Here is a 20,008-nt window from a genome sequence, read left to right as displayed (position 1 = left end):
AAGCCAGGAGCAGATGTGGCTCAGGCAATTAGGTGCCTCCCTCCCACATCGGAGGTCCTGGGTTTGGCTCCCGGTGCCTCCTGAATATAAGACCAGCACACAACAAGCAGACACAGCAAAGGCAAACAACAAGAGGTGGGGAGAAATAAATAAATAAAATAAATCTTTGGAAAAAAAAAAGGGAAGCCACCTGGTCTTAAAAAAACCTCACACCAAAGGAAGAATTATGGGGACATTTAGAAGTTACTCTGTTACACTCTGTACTCTCGGTTCAAACGTGTGGGCAGTATTGGCAGTTTGTAATAGATATATTTTATTCTCTATTACCCCCATAGCCAATGCGGCCATTATTTCCTTCTTTGAGAATTGTTTTTTTAGCTACCACAGTTCCCTCAAAATATATGAAGCAAATGTTGAAAAGCTAAAGGGAGAAATAGATACCTCTAGAGTAACAGTTGGAGATTTCAATACACCACATTCATCAAAGGATATAATTTTTAGGCAGAAAAACAATAAGAAAATTGAGAATGTGAATGATACTATAAATGAACAAGACCTAACAGACAAATGTAGACAGTGAGTGCACCCAAAAACAGCTGTGGTGATCTGGATCTGCATGTACCTCAAACAAAACACATTTTTAAATATAATAAATTCCTATGGGCGTGAATCCATTGTAAGTAGGATTTTTTATAAAGTTACTTCAGTTAAGGAATGGCCCACCTCTATCCGAATGGCTCTTAATCCTATTACTGGAGTTCTTAATAAGTGGGGAAATTCAGAAAGACAGAGAGAAAGCTACCAAGAGGGCAGCCAGAAGCAGAAATCAATGGAAACTGGAGGAGAATGGAGAGTCCAGGTCATTCTGTGCCTTGCCATGTGGCAGACTAAGGAACAAGGATTGCCAGCAGCCAGCCCCAGAATTCCACAGTCTGCAGAGAGACAGCTTCATCTTGATGATGGCTTGATTTGGATCTTAGCTTCAAAACTGTGAGCTAGTAAATTCCTTGCTCCTTGCTTAAGCCCTCCCTTTGCATAGCCAAGAAAACTGAAACAGATTTTAGTATTGGGATTGGGATGCTACTATTGCAAATACCAAAAAATGTGGGAACAGAATTGGGTAATGGGTAGAGACTGGAAGAACTGTGAAGTGTTTGCCAGAAAAAAACCTAGACTGCTTGAAGAGACTATTGGTAGAAATATAGATGTTATAGGTAGTTCCAGCTAAGCCTGAGAAGGAAATGATGAATGTGTTATTGACAACTGGAAAAGAGGTTATCCTAGTTTTTAAAGTGGCAGAAAACTTGGCAAAATTTAGTTCTGTTGTCAAATGGAAGGCAGAACTTTAAGGTAATGAACTTGAATGTTTAGCAGAGATTTCTAAGCTAAGGATGGAAAGTACAGCCTGATTTCACCTTGCAGCTTGTGGTGAAATGTGAGAGGAAAAGGATAAGATGAAATCTAAATTTTTAGGCACAAAGAAAGTAGAATTTGATGTTTTGGAATATTCTGAGCCTGTCCAGATAGTGTGCTTTAAGACTACACCAGAAGTGGCTCAGTCAGGGACTTCTTTGAACTTCCAGACCATGAGTCCCTGGAGAACAGAGCTCCATCTGAGGGTCTAACAGCCAGGGCTGGAAATGTGGTTGAGCAGAAAAGATCTATGGAAGGTTCTATTGTCTGATTGTTTGAATCCCTGTGAGCTACGAATACATGCAAAGCTGACAAGTGTTTTATAGGATTTACATGAGTGCACCCACTGCCAACCTAGAATGAAAGGGACAGAGAAGGGACAAATTAAAGGAAGAATGACTTAAAGGTCAAAATCATAGAAGCAAAGGTCTAAACCAAAAACATCTCCTAGTGCAACGAGAGCCAGGCCACCCATGTCTGTGCTTAGAGGCGCTGCACTGTTTTTCGGGGAGAGGGCTGCCACCCCAATCTACAAGAGGGTGAGGTCTGTTCCCTGGGTTTGTGCAGAGCATGGTCACCATCCCACTGTTTGGGGAGGGCAGAGCCTTCACCCCAGTTTTCTAGGAGAGCATGGCCACTGCACAAGCACTTGGAAGGCAGTGGGTTGCCACTGCATCAGACCCACAGGACAAATATTAATCCAAAGATTACTCTCAGATCTTGAAATCTAATGGAATTTGCCCTGATAGATTTCAGAACTTTGGGAGATCCATGATGCCTGTTTTCCTTCCAATTGCTCTGTATGGGAATGGGAATGTCTGTCTTATGTCTTTTCCCCCATTTTTGTTGGAAGCATAAAATCTAGTTTTCTAGATTTTACAGATCAAAAGACAGAGGGGAATTGTGTCGCAGGAAAGAGACACTCATAATCGACTTTGAGGAGACTTTGTACTTAGCATTGGTTCTGAAATGGTGTAAGGTTTTTGGGATGCTTTAATGGAATGAATGTATTTTATATGTAGAGAGAATATGTCTTTTTGTGGTCCAGAGGATAAAGTGTGGTGTTTTGGAGCTATTTGTATCCTAGAAAAACATAATCTAAACTTAATCCATTGCTGTGGTGCCAATCCATTGTAAGTAGGACCTTTTGATGAGGTTACTTCAGTTAAGCTGTGGCCAACCTCAGTCAGGATGGGTCCTAATCTTAGTACTGGAGTCCTTTATAAGTGAAATGAAATTCAGAACAACAGAGAGAAAGACACAGAGGGAGCAGCCAGAAATTGAAATCAATAGAATCTGGTATTTGCTTGAGCAGCCAAGGAAACTAAAACAGCAGCAGATCACACATTTTTCTCAAGAGCATGTAGATTGTTTTCCGTGATAAACCACCTTTTAGGTCACAAAACAAATCTCAATGATTTGAAAAGATTAAAATTATAGCAAGCATCCTCTCTAACCACAATGGAATGAAGCTAGAAATAACAGGGGAAGAAATGAGAAGTTTATAAATATATGGAATTTAAACAATACAATCTTAAGCACTCAGTGGTTCAAAGGAAAATAGCAAGGAAAATCAGGAAATATCTTGGGACAAATGAAAACAAGAAATCAAAATGTATCAAAATATTTACGAAACAAAAAGAGCAATGCTCAGAAATAAATTTAAAGCTCTAATTGATAACATTAAAAAAGAAGAAAATGGTTAAATCACAGACATACCTCACATGGGGAGAAACTCGAAAAAGAAGAGCAAACAGAACCCACAGTGAACAGAAGGGAGAAAACAACAATAGCTAGCGTGAAGATAAATGAAGTAGAGAATAAAAACAATAGAGATAATCAATGAAACAAAAAGTTACTTGTTTAAAAAGATCAATAAAACCTTAGACTAGATTGACAATTAAAAAAAAGAGGGAAAGTATAGTATTTAAAACCACAAATGAGAGAACATTGCTATTGATACAACAGAAATGAAAAGGATTCTAAAAGGATAATACCAACTATTGCATGCCAATAGTTTAGATACCCCGGATGAAATGGAAAACTCCTAAAAGTGCGCAAACTACTTATTGAAGAAGAAATGGAAGATCTCAGCAGAAGAAATCATGCAAAAAAAGATTGAATTAGTCATTACAAACAGCACATTAAAATAATTATACACCATGATTAAGCATAAGGAGTTATCTTTGGTATGCAAGGGTGATTCAATATAAGAAAATACATTAATATGCACCACTAACAGAATGAATGAAAAAAACACATGGTCATCCCATCCCAATTGATACAAAAAAGACATTTGACAGCACCCCTTCTTGATAAAAAACTTAGAAAAATAGGAATAAAAAGGAGCTTCATCAATATGATAAAGAACATATATGAAAATTCAGAGATATCACACTTAATGGATAAGTCTGAAATCTTCCCATTTAAGATCAGGAAAAAGACAAAGATACCCAGTGTCACAACTATTACTCAACATGGTACTGGAAGTTCTAGCCAGAACAATTAGATAAGTAAACGAAACAAAAGGGAGTCAAACTGGAAATGAAAAAGTAAAACTTTCCCTATTTGCAGATAGCATGCTCCTTTATACAGAAAATCCTGAAAAAGCCACAACAAATTTCCTAGAACTAATAAAAGAATTCAGCAAAATGGCATGCATAAGACCAACACTCCCAAGTCAGTAATGTTTTTATACAGTAGTAATGAACAATAAGAAGCAGATATCAAGAAAATAATTCCATTTTCCTTAGCAACAAAGAAAACCAAATATTTAGGAATAAATCTAACCACAGCTATAAAGGACTTGAACACAGAAAACTGCAAGTCATTTATAAGTAATCAAAGAAGAACTAAATAAAGGAAAGGACATTCCATGTTTCTTAGAAGACTAAATATTTATAAGATGTCTATTCTACCCAAAGTGATTTCCAGATTCAAAACAATCCTTATCAAAATTCCAATAACCTTCTTTGTAGAAATTGAAAAGACCAATCTTCAAATCTATATGGAAGAGTAAAAGATCCCAAATAGCCAAGGACATCTTGAAAAAGAAGAGTGAAGTTGGAGGACTCCCATTTCCCAATCTAAGAACTTATTATAAATGCCAGGATATTCAAAACAACATAGCACTGGCAAAAAGAAGGCATATAAAACAATCAGATTGAATGCTCGGAAATCAACCCTCATATCGATCGCCAACTGATTTTATACAAAAGGACAAAGAATACACAATTGGGAAAGAATAATACCTTCAACAAATAGTGCTGAGAAACTGGATGTCCATTTCCAAAATAATGAAGGTGAACCTTTACCTCACACAATATGTACGAATCAACTCAAAATAGCTCAAGGATCTAAATATAAGAGCCAGAGCTACAAAACTCCTAGAAGAAAATGTAGGGCATTCTCTTCATGAACTTATGTTAGGCAATGGTTTCTTAGACTTTATACCCAAAGCACAAGCAATATAAGAAAAAATGTGGGACCTCATCAAAATTTAAAACTTTTGCTTCTCAAGGCCTTTATCATGAAAGTGAGATGATAATGAACACAATGGGAGAAAATATTTGGAAACCACATATTCTATAAGGGTTTAATATCCAGAATATATATTATTAAATCCTTCAACCCAGCAACAAAAAGACAAGTAATTAAAAATGGGCAAAGGTTTCAATAGTCATTTCTCCCAAGAAGATAAACAAATGGCCAGAAAGCACATGAAAAGATGTTCAACATCATTAGTCTTTTGGGAAATGCAAATTAAAACCACAAATGAGACACCATTTGACACCCATTAGAATGGTTACTATTTTAAAAATGGAAAATAACAAGTGAATGAGAGGTTATGGAGAAATAACAACATTCATTACTTATTAGTAGGAATGTAAATGGTGTAGACACTGTGGATGTTAATTTGGCAGTTCCTTACGATGTTAAATATAGAATTACCAAATGTACTATCAATCCCACTTCTAGATATATTTGCAAAATTGAAACCAGGGATTCAAACTGATATTTACACACTGAATTCATAGGAGCACTACTCACAATTTCCAAAAGATAGAAGCAACCCAAGTGTCCATCAATGGATGAATGAATAAACAAATTGTGGTATATACACACAATGGAATATTGTTCATTTGTAAAAAGGAATGAAGAACTATTATATGTAGCAACATGAATGAACCTTAAAGACATCACATTGATTAAAATCACCAAATACTAAAGGACAAATAGTGTTTGATTTCACTGATATGAAATAATCAGAATCTAGAATATATGTTATCAGGAATCAGGGTGTGGAGAGGGAACAGGGAGTTGGGGCCTAAAATGTGCAGTTTCTACTTGGAATGATGGAAGAGTTTTGGTAATGGCTTGTGATGAGGACAGCACAGCATTGCAAATGTAATTAATGGCACTGAATTATATATATTAATGTGGTCAAAAGGGGAAATTTCAGGTTGTATATATATTAACAGAATAAAAATTAAAAGGGAAAACCGTGGAACTATATAATGCAAGCAGTGAACTCTAAGTTAAACCATGGACTGTATCTAATAGTACAATCATAAAAATATACTATAATCAATTTTCATAAATGTTCCACCCCAATGCTAATAATACAATGGAAAATAGGAATCCTGTATTTTATGCATGGTAGTTCTGTAAACCAACAAATTCTCTAATAAAAACGTAAATCAAGACCCAAATAAATGGAAGGACATTCTGTGTCCATGGATTGGAAGTCACTTCTGGGAAGTGAACTTGGCCCAATGGATAGGGTGTTCGTCTACCACATGGGAGGTCCGCAGTTCAAACCCCGGGCCTCCTTGACCCGTGTGGAGCTGGCCCACGCGCAGTGCTGATGTGCGCAAGGAGTGCCGTGCCACACAGGGGTGTCCCCCGCGTAGGGGAGCCCCACGCACAAGGAATGCGCCCCATAAGGAGAGCTGCCCAGCGTGAAAGAAAGTTCAGTCTGCCCAGGAATGGCACTGCACACATGGAGAACTGATGCCACAAGATGCCGCAACAAAAAGAGACACAGATTCCTGTGCCACTGACAACAACAGAAGCGGAAAAAGAAGAACACGCAGCGAATGGACACAGAGAACAGACAACTGGGGGGGGGTGAGAAATTTTTTTTTTAAAAGTCATTTCTACCCAGAGCTACTTACAGATTCAATAAAATCTCAAACAATATTCCAATAACCTTCTTTGCAGAAATGGAAAAGCCAATCATCAAATTCATGTGGAAGGTTAAGTAGTTCTGAATAGTCAAAACCATCTTGAAAAAGAACATTGGTTGATTCACATTTCCTTATTCTAAAACTTTTTACAAACCTGCAAAAATCAAATCATTGTGGTACTGTCTCAAGGGCACATGTATACATCAATGAAATTCAACTTTGAGTTCAGATATAATCCATCACATCTTTAGCTAATTGATCTGTGACAAAGGTGCCAAGACCACCTAGTGGGCAAAGTATAGTCTCTTCAAAAATTGGTGCTGAAAAACCAGATAATCTATTAAAAAGAATGAATGTGAACCCTACCTGAAACCAAATAAAAAAATTAACTCAAAACAGATCAAAGACATGAATATAAGAATTAAAACTATAAAAGTTCTAGAAAAAAACATAGAGAAACCTCTGCACAACTAAATTGCATATTAGAATAGGGATAAAAAGAGAAAATTTAGGTTATGTGTAAGTTAAGGAAACAAAACTGTACTACACAAGGAGTAAACCCTAAGGTAAAGAGTAGGCTAAAATTAAACACAACATCAGTTGTAGCAAAATTACCACATTAATGCAAAAAGTTAATAAGAGAGAAAAATGCATGTGAAAGGGGGTATGTGTGACCTCTGTACTTTCTGCATGATTTTTATATAAAGCTACAACTGCTATAATAAAAAAATAATTGTTTTTTAGTAATATCCCATATATTTGTGTGCTTTTGTTTGGAAAAGCCTAGCTATCAAACCATGTTGGAATAATTTATTGCACCATTGTACCAAAGCCTTTGTTTTATCATTTGACTTTACCCACAGTTGCAAAATGTCGTGATCAGACCATTTGTCAAGACTAATTATACTGAAGTTAGATAAAAGTTTCTTTAAAAAATGAAAGTAGCTAGCAAGTCCACCATTTTAATGAGAACTTAAAAAGATAGAACTGACTCAGAGTCGATCATAGATCCCTAAATGCATCTTAAGTAGAAGAATAGAAAAAACTTAAGAATTTCTTCTGTAATAAAGTCACAGATAAAAGGTATAAGGAATATTATTTGGCTTAAGTCCCAACTCCTAGATGCTGAGGATGGTGTGAAGGTGATGCCTTGTCCTAGCGTATTGTAAGATGGTGAAACCTGTAATGCGAGGTCAAACTCCAGCCTGTGCACCTTAGCGTGGTCTGAGATGGGGCTGGAGAGGGTGGAGGGGGTGGGGCGGGGGCTGGGCAGACCCCAGAAGGCTGGATATCTGGGAGCAGTCGGATTAAGGTGTATACAGGGGTTCTGTCTTACGCCCATCCCATCTTTTTTTGTGCTGCTTTTATTAGACTGGAGGCCAGACTATTTCCTAGGGAATTAATTTTCAAAATAGCATTTGGGGTCAATGGCAAGGCATTGTTTGTTTTATAAGTAGATGCATTTTGCTAAAGAACGGCTATTTTGTTCAGAGATATACTTATGTTTTTCTGTGTATTTGTTGAAAGAACCACTGGCAAATCTAAATCCGTGCATTTACTTTGTGCATGTAAAGACCCGGCTCTAGGTACACCTGCTATTTCAAGTGTCTGTCGATTCTGTGTCTTCAATTCACAAGCTGTTCAAGGCCCCAAAGCAAAAGGGCAATTTCTACTGAATAAGAAGACTGTGAAAAAATTTGTTATTTTGAACGAAGGAGATGGTTATAGTATAATGTTAAATAAAAATAGTTGTTTTTATTTTTTATTTATTTTTAATTTTTTTTGTTCTGTAAGTTGTTTTTAAAAAAGCTTTCTCTGATCCTTTGTGTGTTTGTGTCTGGATGTGGGTATGTATTAGAATCTAATATAACAAAACCTTAATGGCAGTGTTCCTCTCATTTTTTGAATAATGTTTTCCTTTCCTTCTTCAATTAGCTGAGTATTACAAATGTTTTAAAATATTATTTTTAATATTTAAAATTATAGGAACAAAGACGAAAATAATAAATGTTCATCTTCCACCAATCATTGTCAATAATATGTTGGTATAAATGCTTCCTGAGTTGTTTTTTAACATAAGTCACATTCCTTTTCACAAAATAGATTTGTTCTCATATTAAAGAAAAAAAAAACTAAAAAGAGGAGAAAAATACAAAGAGTTAAATTAAAAGTTTAAATCCTTTCTCCTGATAAAAATCACAGCTAATATTAGGTTAAGTCTGCCAAACAGAATTTGATAAATTCACACAGTCAGATTATTAAATCAGAATTACAGACATTGTATGGGAGCTCTGTATGAAGAGATGCCTGTTTGTTTTTTAAGTTCAAAATTTTTATTATACTTGTTGTTTATGTATGTGTATGTATGATATTTGATAAGCTTCAATTAAAAAGTTAAAAACAGAAATATTTTATAATGCTTTTATCATATTAATAGATACTATTTTAAAAATGAAAAAGCATATTTAATTTTACTTGATGCTAATAGAAGAAAAAAGAAATTAAAGCAATAACAGGGGAATTCAACTTCAGGCAAATGTTTTCTTAATTAGCACAGATATTATTTTCTAAAAGATCCTTCTGAAATGAAAAAAAAAAATTTTTTAGATTACTTATTCTGTGCTTCAGCTTAAGACAGAGTCGATAGTCTCAGCACTCTGAAAGAAGAGGTGAAACCAGGAATATTCCTACAGTTGAATGAGGAGAGGTGATTACTCTTTGCAGCCAGGGAGAACACACACCATGGAGAAGGACGTGTGTTTCAATAAGAGGGTGATAAAGGCATTATCAGGATTTAGGGATTTTGCTGGAGGGTTTGGAGGAATGGGGCTTTGCTCTGGTTTGGATGCTATCAGGAAGTGTTGGTGATTCTTAGTTTTAAGAGAGCATAAATGCTGAGTTTTTTCAAATGTTTTTTCTACACCAATTGTTATGATCATGTAATTTTTCTCCTTTGTTCTAGCAATATGGTGGGTCTTATTGATTGATTTCCAAACATTGATCTAGCATTGCATCCTAGAATAACTCCCCTTTGTCATAGTATATAATTCTTTTTAGTTAGTGATGAATTGTATTGTCCTATATTTTGTTAAGAGTTTTACATTAATTTCCATGAGGGATACTGCTCTCTCTCTCTCTCTCTCTCTCTCTCTCTCTCTCTCTCTCTCTCTCTCATACGGTCTTTGTCTCGTTTTGGTCTTCTTCTATTTCCTGGAAGACATTGTGCAGTGCTGATGTTAACCATTTCTCTAAACGTTTGATAGAATTCTCCAGTGATATCATATATATCTTTAGATTTCCTTCTCAGGAGTTTTGAAACTAGGGACTCAATTTACTTTAGTGATAGGGCTACTCAGCTCATTTACTGCAAATGGATGAGTTGTGCTGGATTATACTTTTCTAGGCGGTGGTCCATTTTACCTAAGTTGTCATATTTAGGTTTGAGGAGGTCTCAAAGTATTCCCTAATTATATTTTTGATATCTGCAGGGTCTCAAGTGATATGCCTATTTCATTTCTGAAACTGATCATTCATTGTCCTCTCTTTTTTTTTCTTTATTAATCTTGCTAGAGGTTTGCTTACATTATATATCTTCTCAGAGAACCTCCTTTCATTTCATTATCTCTGTTGCTTTTTGGCTTTCAGTTTCGTTGATTGCCAGTCTTATCTTTATGATTCACCCTCATCTGCTTTGCTCTTCTTTTTCTAGCATGTTAAACTGAGAACTTAGATTAATAATTTATGACTATTCTACTCTTTCTGTGTATCCTATAAATTTAAGTTGTATATTCATTTAGCTTAAAGTATTTTTCTTTTGTTTGACTTCTCTTAGAAATTAGAAAGAATTGCTTAGTTTCCAAGCATTTGGAGATTTTCAGGTTAGCTTTCTCTATTCTACTTTAATTCAACGGCAGTAGAGAACAGATTGTATGGTTTTAATTCTTTTAAAGTTGTTGAGGTTTTAATGGCCCAAGTTGTGGTGTATGTCTGTATATATTTCTTGGGCATTTGAAAGTAATATAGATTCTGCTGTTGTAGTGTGTGGTCTCCAAATGTCAATGAGATGCTATTGCTTGATGATGTTGAGTTCTTCTATATCTAAATGATGTTATGTCTACCTGTTCTATCAACCGTCAAGAGAGGGGAATTGAAGTCTCCCACAATAACAGTGAATTTTTCTATTTCTCCTTTGTGTTCTATCAGTTTTTCCTCACATATTCTGCAGAATTTTTTAAAATTTCAAACATACACGTTTAGATAGATGGATTGACCCTTTCAGTGTTCTAAAATGTCCCTCTCTGTCCCTGGTAATTTTCTTTGCTCTAAAGTCTACTTGAGCTAATACTAATAGAGGGAAGCAGATGTGGCTCAAGTGATAAGGCCTCCACCTACTATATGGGAGGACCTAAGTTCAACCCTTGGGACCTCCTTGTGAAAAAAGAAGAGGAGAAAGCGTGACTGTGCGGTGAGCCAGTGCCCACGTGGTCAGCCAAGTGCCCACGTGGTGAGCTGAGTGCCCACATGGCGAGCCAAGTGCCCACGTGGTGAGCTGAGTGCCCACATGGCGAGCCAAGTGCCTGTGTGGGTGCCCACATGGCGAGCCAAGTGCCTGTGTGGTGAGCCGAGTGCCCATGCCAGTGCCCATGTGGTGAGCCAGTGCCTGCATTGCGAGCCAAGTGCCACGCAGCAAGCCGAGTGAGTGCCTGTGTGGTGAGCCAGTGCCCGCACAGGTGAGCCCCACAGCAAGATGATGATGCAAAAAAACAGAGACGAAGGGGAGAGTCAAGGTGAAGTGCAGCAGAAACCAGGAACTGAGGTGGCACAATTGACAGGGAACCTTTCTCCACATAAGAGGTCCCCAGGATCGAATCCCGGTGAATCCTAGAGGAGAAAGACGAGAAGAGAAGACAAAGAAATAGATACAGAAGATCACACAGCAAATGGACACAGCAAAAGCAGCAGGGTGGGGGAGGGGGAGGGGAGGGGGAGAGGGAGGAAATAGCAATAATAATAATAATAGAACCACTACTACTCTCTCTTGAATCATGTTTCCATGGTATATAATTTTCAATCCTTGCATTCAACTTGCCTATATCACTATATTTAAAGGAAATTTCATGTGGGCAGTGTAAAGCTGGAGGATATTTTTTACCAAGTGCTTTCTGAAGTCTGCTTTCTGTCTCTATGGATTAGCCTATCATAGATCTTTCATATAAGTAGAAGCTTACAATATGTGACCTTCTGTGTCTGGCTTCTTTCACTTAACACCATGTTTTCAAGGTTCATCCACATCGTAGCATGTACCAACACTTCATTCCTTTTCATGGGTGAATAATATCCCATCACATAAATACACTACATTTTGATTATCCATAAATCAGTTGCTGTATATTTGGGTTGTTTCCTATTTTTGCTGTTAGAATAATGCTTCTGTGAATATTTTTGTACAAGTTTTTGCATGAATGCCAGTACTAAATTTTCTTTAGTATATACCTAGGAATGAAATTGATGAGTCATATTGTAATTCTAAACTTAATTTTGTGGGTAACTGCAAAACCTTTTTTCTCAGTGCCAGTGACATTTTATATTCCCACCAGCAGTGTTTGAGAGTTCCAATTTCCTCATATCCTTGTCAGCACTTTTTAATTTCATGTTTTTAAAAAAATTATAGGCATCTAAGTGATTATGAAGTGGCAAATCATTGTAGTTTCAATTTGCATGTCCCTAATAACCAATAGCATTGAACGTTTTGTTTCATGTACATATTGGCCATTTGTATATGTTCTTGGAGAAGGATCCAGATCCTTTGTCCACTTTTAGTTTGGTTATTTATCTTTATATTATTTAATTGTAAGAGTTCTTCTGTATTCTAGATATAAGTCACTCATCAGATATATGACCTATAAATACTTTCTCTCACTCTCTTTATGCTTTCACTTTCTTGATGATGTCTTCTGTAGTACAAGCATTTTTAAATTTTGGTGCGGTCCCATCTTATGTTTTGTCACTTGTGCTTTTGGTATCATAGATTTAGGAAATCAATGGCTAACACATACCATGAAGATGTATTCCTATTGTTTTCTTCTGAAAGTTTAATGATTTTCCCTCTTACTTTTCAGCCTGTGATGTACTTTGAATTAATTTTGGATTTGAGGAAGGAATCCAACTTCATTCTTTTGCATGTGGGTATCCAGTTGTCCTAATGCCATTGTTTGAAAAGGCTGTGCTTTCCCCATTGAATTGTTCTAGCTCTCTTGGTGAAGACCAACTGACCATAGATGCAAAAGTTTATATCACAATTTTCAAGTTGATCCCATCAATATTATGTCTCTTCTTATGCCAGAAACACAATGTTTTCATTACCGTAGCTTTGTAGCAAAATTTGGAACTGGAAAAGGCTTCTTCCATTTTTTCTTCTTTTTCTAGATTGTTTTGCCTAACTGGGTCCCTTGAATTTCCATATGACTTTTAAAATTCTGCAATGAAGGCAGCTAGAATTTTGATAATGATTATATTGAATCTGTACATTAATTTGACAGGTATTACCATTTGTAGTATGCTGACATAATGCCACCCAGAAAAAATATTCATACTCTGATTGCTGGAAATTATGAATGTTAGCTTATATGACAAAAAATGTTCTTTGCAGAGGCTATTAAATTAAGAGTTTTGCGATAGGAGGGGGTGACATGGAGATGGAGCACAGAGAGATTTGTTTGTTAAGTATGCCAGTTAGGTCCTTCTATAAGCAGTTTCTGTTACTTGCTTTTTTCCTGTGTATGAGTCACACTTACTTGTTTTCTTAGGTTTGTCATACTTTTTGTTGAAAACTGGACATTTTAGATAGCATATTTGTAGAAAGTGGGTATGAACCTTGTAAATAGGACATCTTGAAGATGTTGTTTTTTGTTAAGATGTGCCCCAACCCATTGAGGGTAGGTCTTTTTCATATTACTGGAGGCTTTTAAAGAGAAGACACTGGAAGCCAGACGTCAGGAGAAACCAGAAGAGCAGAACAGAGGGACACAGTCATGTGACAGGAGCAGAGTTACGAGCCAAGGGGCCCCAATAATTGCCAGCATTCAGCAACAGAACTCTACAAACCCCGGGAGAAACCAAGTCTTGCCAATAATTTGATTTTGGATTTCTCCGGCTTCAAAACCAAGAGCCAATAAATTCCCATAGTTCAAGACAACCCCTGGTATGGTTTATATAATAGCAGCCTAGCAAACTAAAACATTATTGTAGCAACTCTTCACATTGATTTTGCCTGGCACTTTTGGCTGTTGCTTGCTTGTTAATTTGTTTAGTGACTTGACTGGACTCTTTTAATGAAGTTTGTTTGCCCCGCAGTGTTAAAACTCTGATGTAACCCTTCAGGGGCTGAAGTCGTGGGCATGTCATCCCGGTGGTTTTAGGAGACCTTTCTGTGACTGTCCCTTTCCCTGATTTCTCAGGGACGCTGTCTGCCTCCAGTGGTTTCACACCCAGCTTTTAGGGACCACTAATTGCCAGCTGATTGTTCAATTTTTTTAAAACAATGTCCTGAGCAGATGAATTGTCCATATTATGATTCAATTGATTTTGAATATTTTTGTTGGGATAGTTTTTGTGGCAACCCTTTGAGGGCTCTATATGGCAATCTCTTTTCCTGCTCCTCTTTGGTAACCCAGCTTGCATATGGCTTAAAAGTCTTGCTTTCTTGGACCTCCTAGTCTCCTCTTACTTGCTTGCCACCAATATCTTCATTGTTAAAGAGAACCTCCTTGGGCTTGAACTTCTCCACAGTCTTTTCTAAATAAAGTCTATTATTCTGAATCACCTGTAATCATGGTCTTCCTCTCCCCTTAGGAAAAATCTTGGAGCTTCTACTGTGGAGCTGGGTTTTGGAACACTGGCCCACTACTCTCAGAATGGCATCCCTGCTTTACAAGTAGGGTTCTTGGTTGGGGCAGTACACTCTGCCCTTCTAAGCTTGCCTCTCCAGGCATGGAACCTCCTTCTACGAAGAAGCTAGAGCAAGGGTGATGGGGTGCCAGTATTCTAGACTGCCATGGCTTGGATAGAGTGTCCACCCTACTAATGGGCTCTGGGTAAAAGAAGGACACCTCTAACATCTTGCCTGCTGTATTAGTCAGCCAAAGGGGTACTGATGCAAAATACCGAATACTGGTTGGTTTTTATAAAGGATATTTATTTGGGGTAAGAGCTTACAGCTACCAGGCCATAAAGCATAAGTTACTTCCCTTATCAAAGTCTATTTTCACATGTTGGAGCAAGATGCTGCTGATGTCTGTGAGGTGTCAGGCTTCCTGAGTTCCTCCCTTCCTCAGGCTTCTTCCTGGGCTCAGGGTTCCTCTCTTCCAGGGGCTTGCTTCTCTTTCCTCTGTGTGCCTACTTCCCGGGGCTCCAGATTAAGGCTTTAGCATCAAACTCCAACATCAAAAACACTCCAACTCTGTCCTTTGCCATGTCTTTTATCTGTGAGTCCCCTCCCACCAAGGGGTGGGAACTCTAGGCCCTACTGACACAAGAGGTTTACCTGATTACTTAATCAAGTAAACCTCTGAATCCAATATAACCTAATATGCCCAGAGGAAAAGACCAGTTTACAAACATAATCCAATATTTCTTTTTGGAATTCATCAATAATATCAAAGTGCGACGTGTGCTCCAACCTAAAATTTAGCATTTTCAATTGAGAGCTGGATCATTGTTTCACTGGTGTAGACGCGTGGAATTTATCTTATGCCTACATTCCAGAAGTGGAGCTCCATTATAGTATTTCTGAGTGCATCTCTATGAATAGGTATTCTCAGTGGCTTCTTTCATGTTATATACTGTATCCATTATTTTTCACGTTCTAATGGTTTTGACATTTTACTAATTCATATGTAGCATAGAAGCCTTTATGTCCCTGTATACGCCCGTATTTATAATGTAAAGGTCTTAAAATTTTCTCTACATACATTTAGAGCCACAGCAGACTGTTCTTTAATGTTTGCTTCAAACACCAAATATAATTCAGAAAATTCAGGGGAAGAAAGAAAGTCTGTCGTATTTACCCTTATTTTTGCTTATCATATCTTTTGTTCCCAGTACTCCAAGATTAAATCATTCATCATTTCTTTGGGTTTATATATTTGCATTTAGCCATTCTATTAATGTAGATCTGCTGACAACAAATTCTCTTAGTTTTTATTCATTTGAGAATATTTTGATTTTCTTTTCATCCCTTTTTTTTTAAAAAAATTAATTAATTTATTTAATTCCCCCCCCCCCACCCGTTTGTCTGTTCTCTGTGTCTATTTGCTGCGTCTTGTTTCTTTGTCCGCTTCTGTTATTGTCAGCGGCACGGGAAGTGTGGGCGGCGCCATTCCTGGGCAGGCTGCACTTTCTTTCACGCTGGGCGACTCTCCTTAACGGGGTGCACTCCTTGCTCGTGGGGCTCCCCTACGCGGGGACACCCCTGCGTGGCAGGGCACTCCTTGCATGCATCAGCACTGCGCATGGACCAGCTCCACACGGGTCAAGGAGGCCCGGGGTTTGAACTGCGGACCTTCCATCAGCTCCACACGGGTCAAGGAGGCCTGGGGTTTGAACCGCGGACCTTCCATGTGGTAGACGGACGCCCTAACCACTGGGCCAAGTCTGTTTCCCTCCTTTCATTCCTTAGGAATATTTTTGCTGGATCTAGAATTCTGCATTAACAGTTTGTTTTTTGCACTTAAAATATGTTGTTCCACTTTCTTCCATCCTTCATGGTTTCTGATGAGAAATATATTGTCACTCAAGTTGCTTTTCCCCTGTAGATAAGATGTTATTTCTTGCATTGTTCAATTATTTTTTCATTTTTCATTTTCAGAAGTTAAACTATGAAGTGTCTTAAAGTGGATTTCTTTGGGTTTAGCCTGTTTACAGTTCATTCAGCTTCTTGAATCTGTAAATTTGCATCTTTTATCAAATTTGAGAAGTTTTCACCATTATTAATTGTAGTTTTTTTTCAACCCCACCCTCTTTCTCCTTTCCTTCTGGGCTTTTATACACACAAAATTAGTTTTATTATAATTCCATGGTTCCCATAGGCTCCCTTTATTATTTTTGCTGTATATTCTCTCCTGGTTTTTCAAACTGGGTAATTTATATTGTTCTATTTTCCGGTAACTGATTCTTCCCACTTCCCTCTCTGGTCTGTTATTGACCCCATCTGCTGAGTTTATAATTTTGTTTTTTGTGTATTTCAGATCCAAAATTTCCACTTGTTTCATCTCCTATTTCTCGCTGAGACTTTCTATTTGTTCCCAGCATATTTGTAATTGTTTGTCGAAGCATTTTATGATGACTGCTTTAAAATTCTTACCAGATAATTCTCAGTCATCTCGGTGGCAGCATCTGTTGATTGTCTTTTCTCATTCAAATAAAAATCTTCCTGGTTCTTGGCATAGCAAGTGCTAGTGGTTTTTAATTGAATCCTGGACATGTTGGGCATTAGTTTTTTAGCCTCTGGATCTTTCTAAAATCTTGTTTTAAAACCTCCCCTGATACCATTCCAGTGGGGGGAAGAGGTGGCACTTCCTCATTATTACCAAATGAGGGTGGAAGCCCAGGTTTCCACTTGGCCTCTATTGACACTACAGTGGGGAGGTACTCCTCAGTACTTCTGGGCAGGGGTGGGGGTGCAAGCTCCCCATTAGGTCTCTGCTGATATGCTGGATGGGAGGGGCATGGGTGCCTTGTTACCGCTCCCCATGTGCCTTCTGTTGGCAAGGTGCTGGAAGGGGACATGACTACTCAGCAGGGATGAAAGACTTGGCTCCGCTCTTGGCTTTCTCTGGGATTGAGAAGTGTGCTTCCCTTTTCAGCCTTTGTTGTGGGGATGGGTCTGAAGAAGAGAAGTTATTGTCTAAAAGACAATGGATAGGATTAAGCACATATACTCCCATCGTCACAGAAGTGGAAGCCCAAAGCAGGTGTAATTTCATGATTGGTTGTCTTAGAAAATTTTATCTAAAAGGAAGGAATATTAGAGTTAGGCTAAAGCATTCAAGAGTAAAGCAGCAGACATCACTTACTTTAAGCATGATAGTAGGGTGGTTGGTCATTTTTGTGGCTTAGGCAATGTTTACATTTTGCCCATGCTTATGTTCAAAAGGAAAATAACAAGGCTTATTTGTGAATGTCAGTTCAACTTGTAGCAACACCAAAGCCTTGATCAGAGTACTGGGCCAGTCCCAGCTGTCAGGGGCTGCTTTTCCCTTTCTCAGAGACTCTATTGTTATCAATTTCCTTTTACTAATCTTCACCCCACATGGCCAATTATTGCTGACATTGTTATTTTTACATTGTTAAAATCTGTAAATTGCAAATTATGTTCTTGAATTATGTTTCCCAAAGTTGTTTCGTATCAATTCTATGTTTAACTAAATTAAATGATTGCTATAGTTCGTGTGATAGTATTCCCTTCATCCCCAAGCTCTTAATTTCAGTCAGTACTTAGTTGACTGGGTTTCATTTTGAAGTAATTTCTGTCAAGAAAAACACATGTGTGCTGCATTCTCTGGTATCTTTCACATTAAATTCTTTAATTTTATATAATTTTATTTATTTAATTTTATTCTTTAATTTTATTTTGGCTGGAATACACTTTTGTTTCCTCTGAACTATGTAGTCATTACTGTATTATTTTCTGGCATTGCCTATTATTTTGAAGAAATCTGAAGTCAATCTAATGTTTTCCTCCTTAATAAAAATATGCCTTTTTAAAAATGAATGCATAAATTTCTCATGGTTAAATTTAAAACATTTAAATGAGAAAATGTCTACAAATGTAGATGTTCTTGTTGCTTCATTTAAAGTAGTTTTCTTGCATTGCGTCTTGGATATATTATATGTTACATTCCTGATATAGCCTACCTCATGACCTCATGAACAACAGTTTAATTTGAGTTGGATCACTTTTTCTTTTATTTTATACTTTTAAATCATCTCTAATTGTTTTTCTTTTTTTTCTTTTTTAAAGATTTATTTTTATTTTATTTTATCCCCCCCCCCCCCCCCCCCCCGCTCCCAGTTGTCTGTTCTCTGTGTCCATTTGCTGTGTGTTCTTCTTTGTTCGCTTCTGTTGTCAGCAGCACGGGAATGTTTCTTTTGTTGTTGTTGCTGTGTCAGCTCTCCGTATGGGCGGCGCCGTTCCTGGGCAGGCTGCACTTTCTTTCACGCTGGGCAGCTCTCTTTATGGGGCACACTCCTTGCATGTGGGGCTCCCCTATGCGGGGTACACCCCTGCATGGTGCAGCACTCCTTGCACGCATCAGCACTGCGCATGGACCAGCTCCACACGGGTCAAGGAGGCCCGGGGTTTGAACCACAGACGTCCCATGTGGTAGACGGATGCCCTATCCACTGGGCCAAGTCCACTTCCCTCTAATTGTTTTTAATTCTTTTGCTTTTCACCTGTGTTTAACTGCATTTGCTATGACTTCCTCTAGGTCAGTTATTTAATTTTCAGTGTTGTCTCTTCTCTTTCTTGCTGTTTCTAATTAAGGGAAGGAAGAACTCTGTAACAACTTTTTGGTTCTAATCTTTTTCCTTAAGTCTGCAAACACCCTTTTCATCTCATTTTCTATTTAATGTCTAATTTTTCAGTGTATGTATACATTGATTTGTCTTTTCTTATGCTCTTGTATAGCATAAAACAAATTTAAGGAAATTACTTTCCTTTTTGAGTTGTGTTTTCTTCAAGGTTTATGTTTTGATATGTCATTTACGTGGTATGTTCTTTTGTTCCCTTCCTTATATTCTTCCTCATCTGACATGGAGTGAATGATGCCTTTCCTCTCTTTCCCCAGACTGTGGTACTTGTGTTTGTCTCCTTCAAGCTGCAGCTTGCCTTTCCATAGCCAGTCTAACATCTGAGAACGTTTGCGTTCTCTTTCCTGTTTCTGAATTCTTTTATTTTGCTTTTGAAAGTTTTGTTGAGGAGGATAACATTTGCTTTTGTTCTCTGTTACATTAAATTGTCTTCTTTTTCTTCTCCATTATGTGACACCTCTAATTCCATCCCCAATTCCCAAGTTAGATGTTAATCCATCTGTGACTCTACTTTCTGGCAACATGAAATGTATGCCTTGTCAGAAAGATGTCAGCTTTGTAGTCCATTCTCTGAAATCATTGTGAATTTCCACTACTACGTCCACATGACTTGTCTACCATTTCCTATAACAAGCAGCAATTTCTTGAGATATGGCTGCAGTTATTCTAGCCTTTACAATAAATTAGGGAAAATATATGCTCATTGGGATGTTCTTGTCAAACAAACCTGGTTGATTATAATGCAGTAAAGCACTTTGCTTCCATCATCCCATGATAACTAAACACACATGGCTTAGAATATGTATTTTCCAATC

General features: G+C 37.6%; 1 protein-coding gene across 2 annotated transcripts in view; it reads left to right on the top strand.

The window, feature by feature from the left end:
* The window catches only part of GABRG3 (gamma-aminobutyric acid type A receptor subunit gamma3), a 672,352-nt gene that overhangs the window by 629,183 nt on the left and 23,161 nt on the right, over positions 1 to 20,008 (top strand). The window lies entirely within an intron of this gene.

The sequence above is a fragment of the Dasypus novemcinctus genome, chromosome 3 (genome assembly GCF_030445035.2).
Source record: "Dasypus novemcinctus isolate mDasNov1 chromosome 3, mDasNov1.1.hap2, whole genome shotgun sequence".
NCBI lineage: Eukaryota > Metazoa > Chordata > Mammalia > Cingulata > Dasypodidae > Dasypus > Dasypus novemcinctus.
This window is presented reverse-complemented; position numbering and strand designations above follow the sequence as displayed.